This window comes from Elephantulus edwardii, unplaced genomic scaffold, assembly GCF_000299155.1.
Source record: "Elephantulus edwardii isolate Elephantulus edwardi_28Jun2011 unplaced genomic scaffold, EleEdw1.0 scaffold00021, whole genome shotgun sequence".
Classification (NCBI taxonomy): Eukaryota; Metazoa; Chordata; class Mammalia; order Macroscelidea; family Macroscelididae; genus Elephantulus; species Elephantulus edwardii.
In genome coordinates, this window is record NW_006399771.1 from 15,932,728 (window position 1) to 15,937,344 (window position 4,617).

Sequence of the window (4,617 nt, forward strand, 5' to 3'; positions counted from 1 at the left end):
GGACCAGACAGTATTCATTCTGGTGGGCACTGTCACAGAGTGCTAGAAACACCACCACGTGATAAGAACAGTACAATCAGACTCAGAACATAATAAAATATTACCGATGCTCAGCAATTTTTCAAATTGTTACATTGTGTACACTTTTAGCAAATAAGCAAAGGATATTCTGGCCAAGGAAAAATCAAGTAAAAAACACCTCATTCCGGATCTACATTAAAATACAAGTTTTAAACATAAAATATTAAATATTCCCCTAATTACTTTGATCTGAAACTGCAAAAAATGTTTACTTTGAAAACAGATTTTTATAGTTAAAATTACTATATCCTATTTTCAGATTTGAACTACCATACTATTTATTAAAATTAAAGTAGGTCAGAAAAAAGTAAACCAAATTGTTACCAATAAAATAAGAAAGGAATAAGTAAATAAGTAATTTTACTTCTTTTTTTAGAGGATATGTACATTCTTCTATTTAGATAGTTGTTTTTGTGTACCATAGAGTTGGAACCGATCCATAGCTGACCCTCCAGTGGGTTTTCAGAGGCAGTTCATTGCAAGGGAGGTGGTTGCTCACCTTTCTCCCACAGAGCAGCTGGCAGCCTGGAACTGCCTGCCTTCAGGATTGCAGCACAGCTTCATGCCACTAGGCCACATTTAGATTTATAAGAAACAATTCTGTCTATCTTTTTTTTTATTTCAGATGTGTACTTATACAAATTTGTTTTACTACGTACAACGACGACAAGTCTCTATAAGGGATATTGTTGTTATGTGCCATTTAGTCTCCTGCAACTCACAGCAACCCTATGTACAATAATAGCCCTGAACTCTGTCCTTTCAGAACCAATCTCACAGTCTCTGATACACCTTCCCCTATCATCCCAGTCACTGTGTCCATCCCTCTCATCGAGGGTCTTCTTTTACTGTGTGTTCTTCCACCCTTCCAAGCATGATTATCTTTCTCCAAGGGCTGGTCCCTCCTGAGACCAGTATATAAATCCTTATGGATTATTTGCCTGTCCTGGAGGACACAAATAAGTACCAAAAGTAACCTTCATATATTATGATGATGATGATGATGTATTATATGTGCCTTTACCTAATTCCTTAAAATTTAAGTAACCATGTGGTTTCCAAGAAGAGTCACACTCAGGATATTAAATGAAGCAGCGATACACAATCAGATTGAATAAGGATTGAGTGAATTACATGCTAGAATACTTTTAAAAGAAGTAGTGCCCAGATTTCTTCCACTATGAGTGTGCTGTGTTTTTAAAGATGTTGTTTCAAGACTATATGGCACGTGATCACATGATGACAGCAAAGGCCAAGTTCTCAACAACCAGTTGGTGCCTAAAGAGACTTGGATTGGTCTACAATCACCATTTTTTCGACAACTACATGAACAAATATTTGGACATGTTTTCATAACAGCAAATTATCTCTCCCAATTACCCTCCAATTTGTACTTGTGTTACTTTTAACAGCTAGATTGTCCTTTCACACAAATAATAATGGTCCTAAGCACTAAAATGAAAATCAAAAGCAGGCAAAAGCTTCATTTTATTAATGCCGAGACAGAAATGTTAATTACAGAGGATATGGAAATATAAAAGAACTTCCTTTGCTGTATTCAACCCCTTTTGAACTTCTCAGGGTTTTAAATACAGTGTTTGCTTGGCAGATATTCTTGTCTAGAAAAATAAAGAAAAGGAAAAGTACTACACCAAATAAGATCTCAAAAACTCAGTAACTAACACTGATTTTCATCAATCATGGAAGAAGATTCTCTCTTTTGGGGGATAAAAGATTCTTTCAAGAGGCTTAAATTCCATTAAAAACAAAATTGATAAATGATTTAATTGCCTTCCAGAATTCTTTGAACACATTAAAAATTTTAATGTGCATGATGATAATGTAAAGATTAAGAAAAAGAATATATTACCAACAGAGATCAAAGTTCATAGAGTATAAAGAATACAGAAAAATATTGTATCATAAGGGAATGTTCTAAATTATAAGTAAGATCCAGTCTCTATGATGCTTAGAACATTTTATTGCACATGGAGTGTATCCCTTTTTTTTTTCTGCTATAGCTACAAGACAAGAGTTGCTTTGCTTCCAACCTCTTCTTCCTTCTTCTAGCACTAAATGCTCCAGGACAAGGGGCCTTCTTTCCTCTCTTAAGCCACTCTTATTGAGAGAATTTAATCCGAGATCTTTCAATGTCTTGCTTTTAGTAAAATCTCACTTGAAATGAGAATTCCTTGACTATTTATTCCGAATTGGCTAGAGTTTTTCTGTAGCCTGTTTGAAACTTTTGTGAAGATTTATCTGGCATTACCATTATTTACTTACTTAAAAGTTTATTAGAAATGCCTGTTTGTCTTGGAATGTAAATTTCTTAAGAGCAGTCATCTTGTCTGGCTTGTTCACCAACCAAAACCTAGCAATAGAAAAGTGGCTAGCAAAATTACAAATATTGGCTGAGTAAATAAATGAATACCTTTTCAATAACATTTATCTCTTTTTTTATAATTGAAGGTTTACTGTACCAGAAAACCATGAAAATTTTGTTAACTTTCCTTAAAGTCTCTCTTAGTCAATGCTGATGGATTTATTAAGCAACTTTCAATGACTATTTATTTTATTAGCCTGTTTTGGACATTTATGTCTGCTCTTACTGTACTACAATTATGAAATAATATCTTCATTTAGATAAGAAGTCTACCTGTTCACATATTCTCTATGAGAATTTCTAAGAGTAACTAAGATAAAATTCTAGCAGTTAAATTCAGTTACATAAGAAAATTAATGACTTCCTGTGAAAAGACTTTTATACAGAGAGAAAATTGTTTTACCTATAAAATTATCTATTTATAAAATTATGTTGGAGTTTCATTAAAACCAGTTGATAAAAAATATAAAGCATATTGAGATAAGTATTTAGGGTGAAAGTTTTTACGGATTTTGAGTGATAGGCTCAGAAAATTCAATTCTATTAAGTTTGCAGATTAAACAAAGAACAGAACATTTGTAAAGAGATACATTCAATTTCAAAAAGAAAAATCTTTTTGAAACATAAAAAAGACAAAAGATAAAAATTTTGCTGATGTGGAAAATGTTAATAATGCACAAATTACATTATAAAATTAAACAAAGTAGATTGTATAATATCTATCTGAACCCACAGAAGCCCTGGCAGCACAAGGGTTAAAGAATTCGGTTGCTAATAAAAAGACCGACATTGTGAACCCACCAGCCACTTTGTGAGAGAAAGAATATGATGTCTGTAAAAAAGTGCAGTGTTGGAAACTCTAGGTGATTCTACTCTGTGCTACAGGGTTTGGGTCAGGATCATCTGAATGCCATTGGATGGGTTTCATTTTTATATCCACCCACATTTAAATATAGGTATGCATCTTGTATCACAGAATATATTAATAGATATTTGACAAAAACACATAACTTTAAATATAAAGTATAGCTAAAGAATATGGCAATTTGTTTTCCCAATGAAAAGGTTTTGCTCAGAGTTTTCAACTCTTCATCATAGCTTACGTTCTTGAATTAACAGTTTATCTTGTCTTCTTGTTGTTATTTTATTTGGTCAAGCATTCATTTATTGCACTGTCTTTTTCACCTGAATCCAGCACTGTTCCAGAGGAAATAGTCTAGGGAACAAGGCAAGGTTCACTACACAAGTGATACTCAAGAGCAACTAGACAGTTTATGTGCTACTGAGTTGCCTGTGCCTCACAGTGACCCCATATACATTAGATCTGAACTCTGTCCTATCCTGAGCCAGTCTCACTGACACTGACACACCTAATCCCATTGCCCTAGTTACTGTGCCAATCTATCTCATCTGGGGTCTTCCTTTCCTGTGCTGTCCCTCTACCCTTCCAAACATAATTTTTTCTCTAAGTACTGATCCCTCCTGGCCACGTAGCAAAAGTATGTGAGACGGAGCTTCAAAATCCTTGCCTCCAAGGAGAAATCTGATTTCACTCTCTCTCCAAGACAGACATATTTGTTCTCCTGGTGATCCATGGCATGCTCAGTACTCTTCGCCAGCACCACAACTCAAAGGCATTGATTCTTCTGTCATCCTTAGTCATTGTCCAGCTCTCTGATGCATAGGAAGCAACTGTGAAGATTAGGCACACCTTAGTCTCTTGAATGACATCATTGCTTTTAGCACCTTGGAGAGGTCCCTGGTTTCCTCAATAAAATTTGTCTTTTTATTTCCTGACTGTTGGTGCCAAGAGTGTTGATTGTGGAGCTGAGCAAAGTGAAATATCTTCAATCTCAATCTCTTTTCCATCCATTATGGGGCTGCCAATTGGCCCCGTAGTCCATGGCTTTTGACTGGGTAGATCACAATAAATTGTGCCTAAACTTTCGCACAATAGGAATCCAAGAACACTTGATTGTTCTCATGTGTAATCTATACTTGAACCAGGAGGCAGTCATGAGAAAAGAACAAGAAAACACTTGTTGTTTGTTGTTATGTGCCGTCAAGTCGTTTCCGACTCATAGCGACCCTATGCACAACAGCCCTAAACCCTGCTCTATCCTGCGCCACACTGCCTCTGACACACCCATCCC